The sequence below is a fragment of the Protopterus annectens genome, chromosome 7.part0, assembly GCF_019279795.1.
Source record: "Protopterus annectens isolate FY-2018-M chromosome 7.part0, PAN1.0, whole genome shotgun sequence".
Taxonomy (NCBI): domain Eukaryota; kingdom Metazoa; phylum Chordata; order Ceratodontiformes; family Protopteridae; genus Protopterus; species Protopterus annectens.
This window is the reverse complement of record NC_056739.1, coordinates 1,334,636,667-1,334,657,011: the sequence shown is the minus strand read 5'-3', so window position 1 is coordinate 1,334,657,011 and position 20,345 is coordinate 1,334,636,667.

Below are 20,345 nucleotides of genomic sequence, written 5' to 3'. Positions count from 1 at the left end.
GCTGCTAGGCCTCCTGCAGCCATGTCTATTAAGGCCTTTGCCAGGGCTAAAGCAGCCAAATCTACTAAATCAGTGCCTGTTAAACCCCCCTCAACCAGGCCCACTTCTAGTTCACAAATGCTTACTCTGGCAGAAGATTTAATATCCTTAATTAGGGGATCTCAATCTCACCCAGACAGGGCCTCTCAGCCCCCAGAAAAGAGACCTAGAGCAGAGCCCCTCGAGCCTGTGTCCTCTGATGATTCTGCGGATGACTCAGATATTACAGACCAGCCAGAGGCTCCTTTCTCCAATTATGAAGACTCAGATGCTGAAGAATCCATTCCAGCTGCTTCTCCACCAGAAGAATTCTCCTTTGGGGAAACCTTACATGCCATGAGAGAACAATTCCAATGGCAGCAACAGGATTTCTCAGATTCCAGAAAAAGACTTAGGACTTTTCTGAACCTACCACAACACAGGCCCTTAGCTATACCTCCTGTCCTCTCTGTTGTGGACGATGCATTTAATGATGTTTGCACTGCACCAGATTCCTTACCTCCAGCACCTGCCAAGCCAGATAGATTTTACAGGGTGCCAGACACTCATCATCACCTATACAAGGCCCCACTTGCAGACCCCGAAACTATATCCCAGGGGCCTAAGGCAGTAGCCTCGACCACAGCAAAAAACCCTATTCCTTCTGAAAGGGAAGCCAGGTCTTTAGACAGATGGGGCAAAAAGGTTTACACCTCTGCTACTCTCTCAGCTAGAGCTTTAAACTGTCAGTTTCACATGATACAATACCAAGAGTTTATGCTTGATCAGTTAACTAAAAAGCTATCATCTGATGACTCTATAGATAAGAAATGTCTATTGGAAATGGTAAATAACATACAACAGGTTAGTAACCATTCCTTAAAATGTGGCTATGATGCACTGGAGGCTTCATTTAGATCAGCCATGACTGGCACAGTGATAAGAAGACATGCATGGCTGAAGGAACAAGTCTTACGGATCATGTTAAAGTTAAGTTATTAGATGCTCCTATGGATAAGACCAGTTTGTTTGGTACACCTGCTCAGCAGGTAATGAAGAAAATGGAAGAAAAGGCAAAATCTGTACAAACGGTTAAAGATTTCTTGCAGGTTCAGCCCCCAAGGTTTAGCAGGAACTGGCCTGCCAAAAATTGGTCATTTCCTGATTCCACAAGATCCCAAAGGGGCAGGAATAGACGTTCCAGAGGCAGAAATCAATCCAGAGGGGGTGCCTACAGAGGACGACAGTGGCAAGGTAATAACAGAGGCACAGGCACAGCCACTACCACTACAACAGGACAATCACAGTGACTTGATTCTAACTCCGCCTACCAGGGAACAAATAGCAGCACCATTAGGCGGAAAATTAACCTTATTTTGAAGAACTGGCACTATATCACAAAAGACAAGTGGATTTTGCAAACCATAGACCAAGGTTACCGTTTCCACTTCCACACTTTACCAGTCAAAAGAGGAATGCCAAACCTGCCTCCAAATCAAAAAACAGAAGCTCTACAGCAGATAATGCAATTAACAAAGATGAGAGCTGTGGAAAGAGTACCAATAACAGAACAAGGCAAAGGATTCTACTCCAGACTATTCCTAGTTCCAAGAAAGGAAAAAAGTTGGAGACCTATTCTCGACCTGTCCACCTTAAACACATACATCATTGTCCCAAAATTCAAAATGCTGACCCTACAGCAACTTCTTCCCATGCTGGGCAAGGAGTGTTGGCTGGTAACTCTAGATCTCAAGGAGGCATACCTGCACGTCCCCATTCGACCAATTTGCAGAAGATACCTCAGATTTCTTGCAGGATCAGAGCACTATCAATTCTCAGCATTGCCCTTTGGCTTATCTACTGCGCCCAGAGTATTCACAAAATGCCTGGCATCAGTAATCGCCTACTGCAGACTACAGGGAATCCAAATTTATCCATACCTGGACGACTGCCTGATACAAGGGGACAACAAAAGCAAGCTGACAACAGATTTACAAAGGGTCATTTACTTGCTACAAGCACTGGGCTACACAGTCAATTTACAAAAGTCAAGGCTGATTCCATCCCAAACAAGGACATTCTTGGGCGGAATTGGACACAGTAAAACAAATGGCATTCCTAACTGCAGAAAAACAAAAAGAACTCCCTCTTTACTTCTTGGCACTAACAAACCAGAACAAGCTATCAGCAAGAAAAGTTCTGCAGGCCTTGGGCTTCATGGCATCATGCATAATCTTGGTTCCACATGCCAGACTGCATATGAGAAAACTACAGTGGTACCTAAAGAATTTATGGTCCCAACACAGGCACAGCCTAGAAGCAGAAATTCCACTGATCCCATGCCTAAAACAGGAGTTCCTATGGTGGGCTCAAGCATGCCAGTCAAACCCAGGCCTACCCTTTCACAACTATCAAGCAAGCCAAACCATCACAACAGACGCCTCAGACCTAGGATGGGGGGCTCACATGCTGGACATATGCGTACAAGGATTGTGGACGCAGGACCAGCTTCACCTACACATCAACCTAAAAGAAATGCTGGCAGTAAAACTGGCAATCCAAAAATTCAGACCATTACTCAAAGAAGGCCATTTGATGATAAGGACAGACAACACCACAGTCATGTGGTACATCAACAAACAGGGAGGCACTCATTCATACCCCCTATGCAGAATGACTTTGGACCTTTGGAACCTGGCACTCAGCCACAACATCCAGTTACAGGCAATGTTTGTACCGGGAAAGGAGAACACTCTAGCAGACATGTTAAGCAAAACCACCTCGGATGCTCACGAATGGATGCTACACCCGGACATCTTCAAGACCATCGCAAAGAAATGGGGAATGCCACAGATAGATCTATTCGCTTCCCCTCTCAATCACCAGCTCAAAAAATTCTGCACAAGGACATTCCATCCACTTGCATGGAAAGTGGATTCGCTCTCCTTCAGCTGGAAAGGTCTGACAGCATATGCATTCCCACCTCTTCCCTTGATACACAAGGTATTACTAAAAATCAAGGAGGAACGTCCAAGGATAATCCTGATAGCTCCGAACTGGCCGAGACAACACTGGTACCCATTGCTGAGGAGCATGTCTCGGGACAAAATGTGGTCAATACCCCTGATGCCTTTGATGTTAACTCAGAACAACTACAACATCATGCATCCAAACCTAAAAACGTTGCAATTGACTGCATGGCACATCACATAGCAGCAACTAATCCAGATCTCTCCCAAAGGGTTAAAGACATTATCCTTGAAGCCCGCAGACCTTCAACTAGAAGGAACTATGCAGGGAAATGGAAAAGGTTTGTCATTTGGAGTGCTGAAAGAGGAAAAGATGTGTCGAATATAGACATTGCTAACATTCTGGAGTACTTGGCAGAGCTTCTGCATACAGGCCTGTCCTATTCCTCCATCAAGATACATGCATCAGCTATTTCAGCAGAATACAGCTTTGATCCACCTGTCGTCTCGCATCCTCTACTCAGGCAGTTCCTCAGAGGGATCAAGAATGTAAAACCTCCTAGGAAACCACCACTGCCAGCTTGGGATTTGAACTTTGTGCTAGAAAAGTTGACACTCGCACCTTTTGAACCAGCAGCAACAGCAGACCTACAGCATCTATCATGGAAAACTGCTTTCCTACTGGCAATAACCTCAGCAAGGAGGGTTTCTGAACTTCAGGCCCTAATGGCAGTACAACCCTTCCTAATCTTCCACCAAGATAGAGTGTCCATGAGGACTAATCCTACATTTATGCCTAAGGTGGTATCCAGAGTGTCTTTAAACCAGGCAATCCACCTACCTACCTTCTTCCCCAACCCACAAAACAGAGGGGAAAGAATGCTGCATACCTTGGATGTACACAGACAGCTACGCTACTACCTGGACAGAACGAAAAGTAACAGAAAAACTGACCAGCTTTTTGTAGCCTATGCAACAGGAAGGGAAGGAAAAGCAATTTCCAAACAGACAATCTCCAAATGGATAGGAAATTGCATACGATTCTGTTACTCCTTCCATGGAAAACCAATTCCACAGAACATACGGCCTCATTCTACAAGAGCAACAGCCACTACCACAGCCTTCTTACGAGGAGTGGCAACCAAGGACATTATTGAGGCGGCTACTTGGACCTCCGTGCATACATTTGCCAAGCATTATAATTTACCTCTGTATTCCAGATTCTGAGCAGGGTTTGCCACTGCTGTACTGCAAGGGATCCTAACCACACCATAATCTATTCTTCCTCCTCCCCTAGTTGGCTATGGTATTCTACCCAGTTGTTATGACTGCAGATGCATCCATGAAGGACATAGTACAGTTTTGTACCTACCATAAATGTAGATGTCTGAACTGGATAGCATCTGCAGTCAGGATTACCCTCCCTCCTTCCCCTCTGTGGTACTCCTAGGGTATTTACCCTCCTAATAGCTAGCTGGTGGGGGGAGTCTCTTATGGTGTATTTGTTTGTATATATGTACATACATGCTTATTTTTTGTGTTTGCCTTCTACCTTTTTGGAAACATTGGCATTTTACCCAAAATTTAGCCTTCCAAGAGGGCAACTGGCATCTGGGGCAAGAAACACTGAGGAAAATGGCATCGGCTGATGCCTTTATACCCGAAGACCAGCGGAGATGACGTCGGGTGAAGTGCGACATCAGCCGAAGCCGGACCCGGACTTTGGAATCCGGCCGACCGAAGGGCTGCCTGACGACAGGACAACCCAGTTGTTATGACTGCAGATGCTATCCAGTTCGGACATCTACATTTATGGTAGGTACAAAACTGTACTTTCTTTAAAGTGTACCGTGAATTAATTACAAAAAAGTGAATAAGTACCATCTAAATGCCTGTTATTATCTCTCTAGTCAATACACTTACAATCACAGTGTGCCATAGCCATTAATGCTGTCATCATTTCCTGACAAAAATACACTCTTCCTACCAAAATCTAAATGCAAACCATAGCACACAATGCATATAAACAACCCTTCCTACCAAAAAAACTAAATGCAAACCATAGCACACAATGCATATAAACAACCCTTCCTAACAAAAAACTACATGCAAACCATAGCACACAATGCATATAAACAACCCTTCCTAGCAGAAAAACTAAAAGCAAACCGTAGCACACAATGCATATAAACAACCCTTCCTACCAGAAAAACTAAAAGCAAACCATAGCACACAATGCATATAAACAACCCTTCCTACCAAAAAACTAAATGCAGACGATAGCACACAATGCATATAAACAACCCTTCCTACCAAAAAACTAAATGCAAACCATAGCACACAATGCATATAAACAACCCTTCCTACCAAAAAAACTAAATGCAAACCATAGCACACAATGCATATCATCAACCCTCCCTACCAAAAAACTAAATGGAAACATAGCACACAATGCATATAAACAATCCTTCCTACCAAAAAACTAAAAGCAGACCATAGCACACAATGCATATAAACAACCCTTCCTACCAAAAAACTAAATGCAAACCATAGCACACAATGCATATAAACAACCCTTCCTACCAAAAAACTAAATGCAAACCATAGCACACAATGCATATAAACCACCCTTCCTACCAAAAAACTAAATGCAAACCATAGCACACAATGCAGATAAACAACGCTTCCTACCAAAAAAACTAAATGCAAACCATAGCACACAATGCATATAAACAACCCTTCCTACCAAAAAACTAAATGCAAACCATAGCACACAATGCATATAAACAACCCTTCCTACCAAAAATCTAAATGCAAACCATAGCACACAATGCATATAAACAACCCTTCCTACCAAAAAACTAAAAGCAAACCACAGCACACAATGCATATAAACAACCCTTCCTACCAAAAAACTAAAAGCAAAGCATAGCACACAATGCATATAAACAACCCGTCCTACCAAAAAAACTAAATGCAAACCATAGCACACAATACATATAAACAACCCTTCCTACCAAAAAAAAACTAAATGCAAACCATAGCACGCAATGTATATAAACAACCCTTCCTACCAAAAAAACTAAAAGCAAACCATAGCACGCAATGCATATAAACAACCCTTCCTACCAAAAAAACTAAAAGCAAACCATAGCACGCAATGCATATAAACAACCCTTCCTACCAAAAAAACTAAGTTGAAATCATAGCACACACTGCATATATAAACAACCCTTCCTACCAAAAAAACTAAGTTGAAAACATAGCACACACTGCATATAAACAACCCTTCCTACCAAAAAAACTAAATGCAAACCATAGCACACAATGCATATAAACAACCCTTCCTACCAAAAAAACTAAATGCAAACCATATCACACAATGCATATAAACAACCCTTCCTACCAAAAAAAAACTAAATGCAAACCATAGCACACAATGCATATAAACAACCCTTCCTACCAAAAAAACTAAAAGCAAACCATAGCACACAATGCATGCAACACAGAAGGTCTTTGGCTAACAAAGTTTGCAGATGACTGCAAACTAGGAGCCATAATCAAAACTCCTAACGATGTGGACAAACTACAAAAGGGCCTCACTGAGACAGATACCTGGTGTCAAAGCCATGGCCTGAAGCTCAATGCCAAAAAGTGTATTGTCATCCCATTTGGTAAAAACTCTGTACCCATGAACTACCACATAGCTGTTAGTCTACTTAATGCCGAAAATATAATAAGATACCTTGGGACACAGGTGGGCAGTAGTCTCTCGTTTGATGATCACATCGCCACAGTGGTCAGGAAATCCTTCTACGTGGCTCATCTCATCACAAAAGGATTCTCATCCAGAAAAAAAGAGGTCATTGTTCCCCTCTACTCATCACTCATTAGACCCATTATAGAGTACAACACCCCTTTTGGTATGTACCTCACAAGACATCTACAACAACTGGAAAGACCACAGAAATACCTCACAAAGAGGATTACAGGCCTCAAACAGATGCCCTATGCAGACCGTCTAAAAAAAACTACAGCTTTACTCCATCGCATATCGCCTACTCAGAGGCGATCTCTGCCTAACATACAAAGCTATGTCAAACCCAGAGCTGTTGGACATGCTCAACTTAAAGAAATCCCAAGCCCTCCGAGCTACATGCTCTAGGGACCTAAACCTTGTCACCACAATAAACAGGACATGCTGAAGGGATAGATTCCTGTCCCAGAGACTTCCCATACTCTGGAACAGACTACCTATCTATGTCAAACAGAGCTCCTCATTAGCACTCTTCAAGAAAAATCTTGATGATTGGATGGGAAATTCACCCCGGGGATCACTTCTGTGGCTCTGCTCAACAGGGGCACAAGAAAATAAATTTCTTGGGTGGCGAAAGCCAGGGTACATTTTTTTGGCTAGGCTTGTATGGGCCCTAGGGCCGATAGCCTAGTACCTACCTATGAACCTATAAACAACCCTTCCTACCAAAAAAAAAAACTAAATGCAAACCATAGCACACAATGCCTATAAACAACCCTTCCTACCAAAAAAACTAAATGCAAACCATAGCACACAATGCATATAAACAACCCTTCCTACCAAAAAAACTAAAAGCAAACCATAGCACACAATGCATATAAACAACCCTTCCTACCGAAAAACTAAATGCAAACCATAACACACAATGCATATAAACAACCCTTCCTACCAAAAACACTAAAAGCAAACCATAGCACACAATGCATATAAACAACCCTTCCTACCAAAAACACTAAAAGCAAACCATAGCACACAATGCATATAAACAACCCTTCCTACCAAAAAAACTAAAAGCAAACCATAGCACACGATGCATATAAACAACCCTTCCTACCAAAAAAACCTAAAAGCAAACCATAGCACACAATGCATATAAACAACCCTTCCTACCAAAAAACTAAATGCAAACCATAGCACACAATGCATATAAACAACCCTTCCTACCAAAAAAAACTAAATGCAAACTATAGCACACAATGCATATAAACAACCCTTCATACCAAAAAAAACTAAAAGCAAACCATAGCACACAATGCATATAAGCAACCCTTCCTACCAAAAAAACTAAAAGCAAACCACAGCACAAAATGCATATAAACAACCCTTCCTACCAAAAAAACTAAAAGCAAACCATAGCACACGATGCATATAAACAACCCTTCCTACCAAAAAAACCTAAAAGCAAACCATAGCACACAATGCATATAAACAACCCTTCCTTCCAAAAAACTAAATGCAAACTATAGCACACAATGCATATAAACAACCCTTCCTACCAAAAAAAACTAAATGCAAACTATAGCACACGATGCATATAAACAACCCTTCCTACCAAAAAAACCTAAAAGCAAACCATAGCACACAATGCATATAAACAACCCTTCCTTCCAAAAAACTAAATGCAAACTATAGCACACAATGCATATAAACAACCCTTCCTACCAAAAAAAACTAAATGCAAACCATAGCACACAATGCATATAAACAACCCTTCCTACCAAAAAAAACTAAAAGCAAACCATAGCACACAATGCATATAAGCAACCCTTCCTACCAAAAAAACTAAAAGCAAACCACAGCACAAAATGCATATAAACAACCCTTCCTACCAAAAACACTAAAAGCAAACCATAGCACACAATGCAACCCTTCCTACCAAAAAAAAACTAAAAGCAAACCATAGCACACAATGCATATAAACAACCCTTCCTACCAAATAAAACTAAAAGCAAACCATAGCACACAATGCATATAAACAACCCTTCCTACCAAAAAACTAAAAGCAAACCATAGCACACAATGCATATAAACAACCCTTCCTACCAAAAAAACTAAAAGCAAACCATAGCACACAATGCATATAAACAACGAGTAGAATCCATACATATTGTAGTTTGCCCGCTAGATATGAACTGTTTTGTAGAATACTTCTGAGCCCTAGCAAATGCAAAATGGGTCCCATTGTTTGGCTGTCCCATATTATTCCTTTCTACCACCTACCTGTAGACTTATGCTTGATTACTTCCATCTCTCTGTTGTCAGTAAGTAACAAACCAATCCTTTCCACAGCACAATGGAATACAAATGATAATTTTCTCACACTCCTTAATACACCATTCTACTCTCTGGTAGACAAAAAGAGCTTTAGCAGACTAGCCCCAACTAACTGGTAACATTTGCCTTCAGACATAAGAAAACAAGAAGCAGACCACACATTTAGTACAAAGCTCTTAGACCACCTAAAATACAAATCAGCAGCAGCAGTTCATTTAAAGACAAAGGACAGAATTCTAAACCCAAGTCTATCTAATGAAGTTCTTGTAAACAAAGCGCTTCTATCTTCAGACACCCTTGTAAACATATTAGTTTAAGTGATTGCGTAAGTGATTATATAATGCTTTTGCTATATGGAAGTAGTAGGGCACAAAGAGTATTTTAACAGTTTCCTTTGGCATGCATTGCAGCAGTATATGTAACTTAGAAGTAGTGTGAATAATGTCTTTTTTATAACTGTTTTATATCCTATATTCAACTGTTTTCCTTGGCTTAATCCATCTACTTTATGTATTTGAACATGTACTTTTAACTGTATGTTTCGGCTTGTGTGCCAAAGTTGTGGCTTAACAGGGTGCTTGGACCAAACTGGTGAACAAACATAAAGAGCTAATAATTTTACATACAAACTAACCAGATGTTTCTCAAAACTAAACAGTTTAGAATTACCCAGCTGTGATTATTACATTTAAAATATTATTTTTTAAATGGATGAATGATTGGCTTAGATCTTCACATAATGTACCTGGAGCATATATGCTCAGTTTACATTTAAGGGAGTAAAAATCTCTTAACTTATATATTCAGATAATACTAAGTACCAGGTGTTATGAGTACTCAGTTTGCTTCCTGATGAAAACTTTACTGCTTCAGATTTTTAGTGGTATAGTTTAATGATAGTGAAATCAGCGAAGGCATCTTTTGACTGAACACTAATACACAGAAGAAGTGATTGAAAGGTACCTTGGTTCTTCAGAGTTTGTGGAGGAGTGACCCATTTCCTCCCAGCGTGTATATAAACCAGGAATACTTTTAACAGGGAGGAAAGTGCAGCAGCATGGGTACTATGTCAAACTTTGTTTCTACCAATATTCTTTTTTTTGGCTACAGTTTTAGATAATTTAAATGAGATTGCATTTGCTAAAAATGCTTTTAATCAATTGTTGTGCACATGTACCATTGTGAGTCTGAAGAGAGCTATAGGATTCATTTAACAGTTCAGGTCTCTCACGTTTGTCAATATAACAACACCTGATGTATTAGCAGAGAGTGTTCGTTATCATATTTGTTTGGCAGCATCCCACCTAGAAGAAAGAAAGGGTATGCCTCTGTTTGCCTAAACTAACATTTTTTTCTCCTGCGAACTAGATAGCACCATGTTTGTTTCTTTGTTTTGTTGGAGCATGAATGTGCTCTGGTTTCACTTAAGGCTCGACCTTACTCTTATAAATAACAAACATTGAAGACTTAAGATTTTTGATAGTAAACTATCGTTTTATTATGTATTTATGTTGTACTGTTGCAGTGTGTGATGTTCTAGATTTCCAGAATCTTGGCTACTCTAGACCCATATTCCTGTATTGAAGTTAAGGAAACACAGGGAGCGTTAGTGAAAGGAAGGGGTGGTACTGTCCTCTCTATGTATTTTTTATTTCATTTTCTTGGGGTATCCGATAATTCTACTGGATGATTAGGCATTTTAATGCTGCATCTTATACCTCATAAGTTTGGATGTAGTTGTTTTTGTAGCCTGCAAGGTGCGTTTTGGTACTGTTCAACTTGCTGTTTCATCAGAGTGTAGATCACATATTCCTGTTATTGAACATGTAAAGGTGCTTGACTTCTTGTTCAAATAGCACCTTATATTCAGACTTTGCTTCATTTCATTTCTTCTTAAGAAACTAAGACTTGCATCAAGACAATGAAGATAGCAGGAAAATCTCAACATCTGAAATAAGGCAACTGAATGTCTGAAAAGCAGTTTAGAAACAAGTTATTTTTATTTGTATCCCTCTGAGAATAATTTAGAATATGTTAATATGTTGTATGGAACATCAGGTTGTTTACAGTGACTGTTTCAGTTGTCATTTATCTAATTTTATTGACTTGATATAACACACAACCTAGAAGATCTTTCCTTATTTCTTCGATTGTTGTCCTAGTTTGTTAAAAATGTTTTTCTGACTGGTAATTAAAGTCATGGAAGGATGATTTACATCAAGGTCAAATCATGTATTTCTTAAATTGCTTGTACATTAGTAAATGCTATAGCTATGTGTATGCCATAATGACTTTCATCTCTGTGCATTTTCTACCTTCCATGTGGTATAAAATATATTCACTGCCTAACAAAGTGTTTGCTCTTTATAACTAAAATGTGGTCGTAAGAACACTTATTCAGTAGTCTGAATTATAGTTGCACAGTGCTTAATTCCCTGACTGTGTCCCTAGAAGGAACATTTTTTCTCAAGAATCCCTATGTTCTTCCAATGTCTGCTGCAGTCTTCCGTGTCATCCAGCTTTCCAAATACATCCTAATAGGTTGAAATGCAGATCTTCCATATTGCCTGTAAGTGTGAATGTGCGTGCACGTGTGTGTGTGTGTGTGTGTGTGTGTGTGTGTGTGTGTGTGTGTGTGTGTGTGTGTGTGTGTGTGTATATGTGTATACATATGTGCCCACATATACACATGGTTTTATGTACTGGTTTACCATCTACAATGTTTATTCTGCTGTTGAATCGATGATACAAAATAAGGAATTGTGACTATCAGAAATTTAATAAATAACTAAACATATACCTACAAAATCAATTTTAAGAAAGAAAAAGCAAAATAATTTAGAAAATGAAGACATGCATTTGTTGACTTTGTTTTATTTTTGTTTTTTCATTGCATGATAAATTGATTATATTTGTTTAATTGTTGTGCATTTGTTTTCATCATTTGTGTAGTTTATATTGCTGTACAATATTCTGACTTTGTTGCTGAAAAGAAGGTAATGAGAAATAAAGGCCGAGTTGTATGACCAGTGCAAGGAATCTGAATATAACATTCAGATTCCTTAGTTTTATATATAACTTGTCTCCAACAACTGAAAATAACATATATAACCTTTGTTATTCTAGTCATCCAATAAGCTGTGAAGAAAGAGTGCAGCTTTCTGTCAGGGTGGAAAACATAAATCCAGTCTGAAAGGCTTAGTGGATACACCTGCATTATCTGCTTATGCTGTCAGGATTTTTGAGGTTTAAGCTTGCTCAGCTGCTGTTTCCAAGAAAAAACAATGCATTGTTGTGACAGTACACAGCATGCACCATATAAAACATAAAGTTTAAGTACCATCAGTAGGAAGTGAATTAGGCCAGACCCTTACATCCATTTTGTTTGTTAGGTATGATAATGTTTGATTTTTCCTTTAGCTGTGTAATACTCTACAGACATTATTCAAACCAAGAAGCACATAAGTGACAAAGATACCATGTTACAGAGGCCTTGTGATAGCTGTAGGTATATTGAATTCTGCCTTACTTGTGAAATACCTGTTGTGGAAATAAAGTATTTAATGTAAATTTTAATGAATTCAGTGTGTGGCAGCAGATATAGCCTTACAAATTATATGGTATGTTGAATAAAACAGTGGCCAGATGCACCAGACAATAAGCCACACAGATTCATAATCACGGTGTTGCATTTGTTTTTTTCTTTACTGCATTGCTAGGGCTGCTGGGATTCCATAGTCTGTGGTGGTGTTAATAAATATTTTGAAACTACAGGGTTTTCTCTTTTATTGTACAGGAAGAAATGCAAGCTTTTCTGAGCAGATTTTCCATTCAGAGTTTGGTGAAATTGTATTTTAAAGTGGTGTCAATACTCTGGTCTTGTCAGCACACACAGGCATTCAGACCTTTGATTTTAATAGCATATTCCCAGTTCTGAGCTTCAGAAGTACAAGTGGTATTACTGTTTCTGAATGGTAGACAAACATACTCATAAAATATTGGCTGATAAACTTGAGGATATCGAGTCTATATTATTTGAATGAAGTTTTATAACGTCGAATACCATATGGGCGAAGTTATAAAACTTTGAATATTGAAAAAAAATAAGAAACAAAAAAGTCTCCTAACATGTTAAAACTGGTGGGCAAGCCCCCCCCCCCCCACTCTTTAAATATACCAACTCTGAGATCGCACTACAGTGCAGAAAAAAAGGGAAGTCTTCCTTTTACCGGATTGTAGTGCAGTCTCGGAGTTGTTATCTTTTAAGAGTGGGGGGGGTGCAAGGGGGCTTGCCCTCCTGCCTACAACCCTTAGTTTAGGGTTTAGTGTTTTATTTTTTTTTTTTCACTATTTGAAGTTTTATAACTTCGACCATATGGTGTCGCCCATATGGTATTCAAAGTTATGAAACTTCGTTCAAATAATATAGTCCCAAGGATATCAGCAAGACTGTTGTTATGAACTCCAGTGATATAAAAAAATCCTGATGTATTTAAGCTTTGCTAGATTTATAGTCACTTTAAAAGGCAGTTATAAACTGAATGCTTCTTTGTATCAAACAGAATAAGTCACTCTATCATTAAGGACATTCATTGTTTGTCCATAATTGGGTCATCCTCTGTTATATTTCACTTCAGTATGATTTTTTATTAGATCAGCCCAGTATGGGGCAGCAATGCCCTAAATATGCACATACCATAGTATGTGCAAAAAGTCGAACTGCCACAGTAGAAGGAAAATTCTTTATTGCAAGGACGAAGTGAGCGCTTTCATGACCTTCCAGGTCGCTTCATCAGACTTCATAAAACATCCCATGCCTTGTTTGGTATAAATACTTTCAAAGTGACCAGTCAGTTAAGACACAGAATTAAATATTTATATCAAACTCAATTCATTTAAAAATAGTAGAAAAAAACATAAATAGACATAAAACTGTTAAAAACATTATGCAAGTTCAAATATGAATGCCTTTAGAACCATGTAGAAGGGAATAAGTGCTTTGAGGCTCTTGCCTTTAAAAATGGTTTCAAATAAATAGTTTCATTAATGTCGGGGTGTTTGTCTACATTTAGTTGCAGAATCCATTTTTGCTTAGCCTCTTATGTTCTATTTCTAATGTCACTCCCTCTGATATTTTCTTCCAGAACTTCTAAAACTAAAAATTTAAAAACATGGTGCATCCCTTCAACTTTTACATGTTAAGCTAGGGCACTACTCTCCTTTTTGTTTATTATGTCCCTCATATGTTCTAAAATGCATTCTTTAAGCATTCTATTAGTCTTGCCCACATAAAAACTTTACAATATTGGCAAAAACTAAGATAGACTATATTTCTAGTCCTGCAGTCTGAATAGAAATTAAATTCAATTCTTAACTTTTGCTGTGGATGTACAAAAATTCTGCATGAGAAACTGTACTTACAAGCTCTGCAGTTCCTGCACATATATGTCCCTATTCTATCTGATGTGTTCAGGGACTTAAGTGCTTGGGTTTTATAACATAGCTGCCTTTTAAGTGATTTTTTGTTTGTAAATGAGAAGTGAGGTCCAGAGTCTATGACACCTTCAAGTTCTTTAGTGGCTAACAATATGTTCCAGTTCTTCCTAAATATATCACAAAATTGACTGACAGTTGCATATGTAATGGGGAACCTGAGTTTATCATCCCTGGAGTCGGTTTCAGGGTTGTCTCTTGTAGTTTGTTCTGAGAAATAAGGTGTACCCTTCCCTTGACATTCTTGATATACTCCTTCTATGGTGGTGTCCATTTCTGTCTGGTTATATCCACTATCAAGTAGTTCTCCTCTTAACACTTCCATGGACCTATCCAACTCATCATTTTTACTACGTAATCTTAAGGCTCTCAGGAACTGCTCTTTCATAACGTTTTTGCTAACATATCTTGGATGCAAGGGCGCCCGCAGGCAGGTGCCTGGGAATCGGCTGGCTGAGAAATTAATTTTATTTTAATTTAAAAAAAAAAAAAAGTCTTTTTTTTTTTTTTTTAAAGGGCGTTCTTTGCATCTCGTCCAGTTGCACAGACGCAACAGGTGTTTGTGACTTGTTTTCGTCTTCTGTGTCGGTGTGACCGACGGTTTACTTCTTTGTCTTTCACGCGCCTACCGGGAATTTTAATTCCAGAGGACATTTGGACTGCGGATGCACCAGACGAATGTAGAAGTGAGAGGTAGATGTGTGACAATGTACCATCTTCAACAGTGCTTGCGCACTGTGTATCTTTAAAGTGTAGTTTGTGCTGTCACCTGCTCAGTCATATAGCAATATTTAAGGCATTTTTGCAAGATGTGAAACTATAGTCTATAAGGTACATAGATTTGCATTTTATACCAACTATAGGTTCATGGCTTTAAGGGAGAGAAAAAAATGTGGCTAACAATGTCTTCCTTTAGAGCTGTATTCACATATCAATGTTGGTTGTATGAGGAGCATGTATATGGTTTGTAACAGTTAACATTTAAAGGCAAATTACAATCAGCAGGTTCTACTCTGCAGTACCCAAAAGTCTGTCTAATAAAACTAGCTAAAGCTAAAATGAATGCCATTTTTTTCATGGTGTGAATTTCAGTAGTGCAGTAATTTGTTTAACATTAGGGCGGCCAGGGTGGTGCAGCGGTTAGCATTGTCACCTCACAGCAAGAGGTTCTCCGGTTCGATTCTCGATTGGGGTGCCTTCTGTGTGGAGTCTGCATGTCCTCCCTGTGGTCGCGTGGGTTTCCTCTGGGTGCTCTGGTTTCCTCCCACATCCCAAAGACATGCAGTAGGTGGATTGGACACTCTAAATTGGCCCTAGGTGTGAGTGTGTGCATGTGTGTGCCTTCTGTGGAAGGTTGGGCGCCAGGCTGGCAACTCGACACCGTAAAACTCCTCTGCCAATCATGAGCGGACAGATGATCTGCTGTGGCGACCCCTAACCGGGAAAAGCCGAAAGAAGAAGAAGAAGTAATTTGTTTAACATCCTTTTCTGTGAATAAGCACTGACTCTTGTATCATAGAGTTTAACTCCACAAGACCCATCATTACCTTTACCAGGTTATACCAGTTCAGCTTACTTTTTTTTAGTTGGTATCGGTGTTTAAAAAGAAAACTTCAGCACTAATAAAATACTGAGTTCAAATACCATAGCATGGGAATTTATGCACTAAACATGATGTGGTGCATAACAGAAAGAATGATGGTGCATAACAGAATGCGTGATGGTGCAGAGTGTTTTTATTAATGTTGCACACAGTTATTACCAAGTGTTTCATCATATGTTTTCATAGTCATTAGTGTTTGAGTGGTGAACCTTTAAGAGGATGTATTTGGTCCAGATTTTACAGGCACAAGACCACCCTCCATTCCTATTAATTGGTCAAGCAGTCAATTGTACACAGAAGTTAGCCTCTAGGAGGGGAGTAACTCTAGGTAATAACCTGTTTTGCTAAAGTTTTTGAATAAAATTCCATGAAAATTTAGTTTACTGGTTGTAGATGAGCATGTGGGCTGCATTTATCCTTGTATTGAAATTCTAAAGCCTTTTACTGTTTAATGGATCATTAGTAGTTTTACTTTAAATACTTGTATTTAAAATAAAGGAGGATCTTTCAGTCTGTGATGAAGTCTCAAGAATTTAAAGCTTAATCTCACCCTCTCTTGCCTTATTTTTATTTTTCCCTTTGCAGATTTAATTCTGACATAAATTAAACTGTTAGTTCTTGTCATCACACTTTTCTAGTGACTTGAGAAAAGTGTCCCGTGTTAGTTGACTGATGCTAATTGCATGCGTACTTGAAGTCAGAATTTTTATACAGTCTGTTGTTGGAAGGTCTTATTTTATTATTTTTACTTTGTTTGCTAGTATTTGATATCTAACCTTTGTGAGGGAAGAATTTCCTTGTGTTGGACCTTTTTGTCCGAGACTGCTGAAGTGTTTGTTTTACTGTGTATGGGAAGAATAAAGTTAAGACGGTTAAGGTCTGGGAGAAAGATGGTATCTAATTCCTTAGTTTAGGATTCATCACTGTATACAGGCTATTAATATTAATTAATTATTGATGTATGTTTTAGTTTATTCTTTGAATATATTTGACTTGTTTCATTTTGACAAAAAAATGTACAGGCATGAATTTGGCTAATCAACATTTAAATCAGTGTTGCGGTATCATAAGCTATAGGGGTTATTCCTTACCTAGGATATAACCACCATCCACCTTTAAGAGGCTCACAGCTTTCTTGCTGACAGTGCTTTATATTTGTGGGCTTTGTTAAACTGATTGTGTCAAGGCTCTGAAGATGATTCCTCTAATGGGAAATAATTTCATTTATGTCATTTTGCCGTAAAAAATGTTTTTTTGTGGGAATTTGATTAATTTTAAGCTACAAAATGATTTTTGTGGGACTGTCATGTTACTGAAGGGATTTTTACTTGTGTAATGCATGTGAGGGGGAAAAGGCTGTGTAAAAATATTTTTATTGATGTATTCTATCTCTGTGTAGTGTGTGTGTGTGTGTGTGTGTGTGTGTGTGTGTGTGTGTGTGTGTGTGTGTGTGTGTGTGTGGCGTTCAGACAGGATTTCTTTCTTCTAGGACTGTCAAAAGTTTTACTGCAGAACCTTGATGTTCCTGCCCAAGGGTTTACTGACTCAGTCAGGTTTTGCAGTTTCCTTGTGAGACTTCTTTCCCATATCGAACACTAAACAATTGTCTGTTTCTGTGGTTCTTGCTACTCCTGTCCGCAAGAAGAAGAAAGTTAAGAAGTCCTTGGGTGCCTGTCTCCATCACTGCCTCAGTCATTGGTGAGTGACTCTTTTGCGGCCAAAGCTGTTTCCTTGGATCATCCATCTTTTGCCTTTTGATTCCTCTGGGTGCAGCTCATCAGGAAGCCATTAATGACTGGGAGATTGACATGTTCCCTGCAGCTATAGGGTTGATTCACTGTGCAAGGAAAAAGCACTTTGGCTGACCTTCCGGGTATGAGTGGCTGAAGGTATACTACTTAGCTGGGGTAAGGTACCTGATTCCCAGGCTAGTGCTCCTGTCATGAGTCAGTCCCTTTCCAGGGATTTCCCTAGGAAGAAAAAGCAGCAACTTAAAAATGTCTCTTCTCCTGTGTCTGTTGTTGAATCAGGTCTACTAATAGCACCATTTAAAAGAGGGAAAAACTTGGCTAGGCTTGTAAAGGCCTCAGGGCCATTAGCCTAGTAACCTCTTATGATCCTGTGAAGCTTGATTGTAAGCAGTATTCTGTCTAAAGACTGTGAAGATGCAGCCTGCACTTACATTCCGTTGGCCTAGACAGAGCGAGAAGGAGAGTTTTTCTTTTTTTTTTCTTTTACCAACAATATGGCTCCTTGTTTGCATATATGCCTACAAAATCTTGCATGTTAAAGGTCAAAATAAACAATAAGTGTTATAAATCCTTGGAAGGATGACAGTATTTATGAAGTAATGTATGTATTGTGCTATTTTCTTTTCTTAAAAATGTTTATTGGTTGTGGAAAACTTTCATACCTCACAATTCAGATTTCTGCCTCATATTTTCAGTTTGTTTCTCATACAGTTGTGTTTTTTTTGGCAAATCGTTGAAGACTGAAGTCAGAAAATAATGGCAGGTATTTGAGTTTGACTTCATATCCTCAGAAAATGCATACTAATGCAAACTTTGTTTTTCTATGCACTTTCTAAGTAGGTCGGGGGATGTATGTGTGTGTCATACCTGTCAACTGTACAGATTTTCACAGAATGTCCAGACTTTTGCTTTATATTTTTGGTCTGTTCCTCATAAAAATTCAGGGTTTTTTTTGACAAATGACTGGGATGAGCTAAGGATTAAAGTTACTAAATAATGACATGTATTTGATTTTCAGACTTCATATCCTGTAGAAAATGAATTCTAACACAAATCCTGTTATTCTAGCAACTTTCTAAATGTGGCCCTAGATGTCCTTCATGGATGCATCTGCAGTCATAACAAATGGGTTGTCCTGTCGTCAGGCAGCCCTTCGGTCGGCCGGATTCCAAAGTCTGGGTCCGGCTTCGGCTGATGTCGCACTTCACCCGACGTCATCTCTGCTGGTCTTCGGGTATAAAGGCATCAGCCGACGCCATTTTCCTCAGTCTTTCTTGCCGCGTGGCGCCCGAAGCAGAAGCTGTTCGCAAGTGCCGGTCGGTCCGATCCAGTGATTACTACTACCGAATACTACTTCGAAGACTTCTAAAAAGCTAAGTACCCTGTTGGGGACTCTTTCTTGCCTCAGCCGATGTCAGAAAAAGTCAATAACTGTTTAACTTGTGGGAAACAAATACCTCATAAAGATTTCCACTCTTACTGTCTGCCTTGCTTAGGCCCAGACCACGACGTAGCAGCCTGTTCGGCCTGCGCTTCCTTCAACCGACGAACGCTCAGGCGTCGGTCGGAGTTTGCTGAACAATTTTTCGGCTCAGACTTTGCTTACATTATGCCGTCGGATCCTCCGACTACCCAAATTGTTAAAAAACGCAAGGAAATAGACCGACACTCACGGTCCGCGGTTTCGGCCGAAACCACGGTTAAGCAAGCCGCGAGTGTCTCGGTTTCAGCCGAAACCGAGAAAACTGGTCAATCCTCAGCCGAATCCATGGCTACTACTGAGGCTCCTGCTACCTTACCTGAATCGGCCTCAGAAATTTTGCCTACAATTGTGGTTTCTAGTGAGTTATCAGACACCATCCCTTTGGATGTTTCTACCCCAGCACGTGGTACTGCTAGACCCCCTGCAGCCATGTCTATCAAGGCCTTTGCCAGGGCTAAAGCAGCCAAATCTGCTAAGTCAGTGCCTGTTAAACCTCCCTCCCACAGGCCCACCTCTAGTTCACAAATGCTTACTCTGGCAGAAGATTTAATATCCTTAATTAGGGGATCCCAATCTCACCCAGACAGGGCCTCTCAGCCCCAGAAAAGAGACCTAGGACAGAGACCCCGAGCCAGTGTCCTCTGATGATTCTGCGGATGACTCCGACATTACCGAGCAGCCAGAGGATCCGTTTGGTACTTATGAAGACTCCGATGCTGAAGAATCCATTCCAGCTGCCTCTCCACCAGAGGAATTTTCCTTTGGGGAAACCTTACATGCCATGAGAGAACAATTTCAATGGCAGGGACAAGATTTCTCAGATTCAAGAAAAGGCTTAGGACCTTTCTGCATTTACCACAACATAGGCCCTTAGCTATACCTCCTGTTTTGCCTGTTGTGGATGATGCATTTAATGATGTCTGCACTGCTCCTGATT